This window comes from Sinocyclocheilus anshuiensis, unplaced genomic scaffold, assembly GCF_001515605.1.
Source record: "Sinocyclocheilus anshuiensis isolate Anshui unplaced genomic scaffold, SAMN03320099.WGS_v1.1 scaffold269, whole genome shotgun sequence".
Classification (NCBI taxonomy): domain Eukaryota; kingdom Metazoa; phylum Chordata; class Actinopteri; order Cypriniformes; family Cyprinidae; genus Sinocyclocheilus; species Sinocyclocheilus anshuiensis.
The window spans coordinates 1,157,867-1,158,462 of NW_015536474.1; the positions used below are offsets into that span (position 1 = coordinate 1,157,867).

Sequence of the window (596 nt, forward strand, 5' to 3'; positions counted from 1 at the left end):
TTAGTACTCAGGAACATTTCAAGTGTAATTTTCTATTGATAATAATGCACAGTTTATGGCTACGCTACATTGCACAAAGAAATATATTTCAAACCAAAATCAAAAGACAAAAATAAGAACTTAGATTTTTATTTTTTTGCATTATTTCCAAAACAAACAATTGCTGTTTGGAGAGTTGTAAAATAAAAAAAATTAAATAAAATTACTTTGTGCTTTTATTGTCATAATGATTAATGTCAAAAATGTCAACAAAAAATAATCTAAAAAAGTAAAAAAAAAAACTATAATTAAATTACATATATTAAAATAAAATCTATATATAAATACATTATATATATATATATATATGCATTTATATATAATATTATATATATATATTATTTATTTCCCTTTATTTCTTCTTTTAATTTCTTTAAATTTTGGCATGAAATATGAGCTACACATTTCAAACTACTGTACCATAACCTCATCCCTACAGTCTCACTATGGTCTGTCCAGATCTAAAGTTACAAAAAGCATCTCACAAATGTCTGCTGTGTATCTGTGCTCTTGCTTGACACATTTCAGCTCATACAAGCAGTGATAATAAAGCGTTT

The 596-nt window shown here is 24.2% G+C and overlaps 1 protein-coding gene across 3 annotated transcripts in view; it reads right to left on the bottom strand.

Annotated features, from left to right (window-relative positions):
- The window catches only part of LOC107655265 (RILP-like protein 1), an 18,000-nt gene that overhangs the window by 1,550 nt on the left and 15,854 nt on the right, over window positions 1-596 (bottom strand). The window lies entirely within an intron of this gene.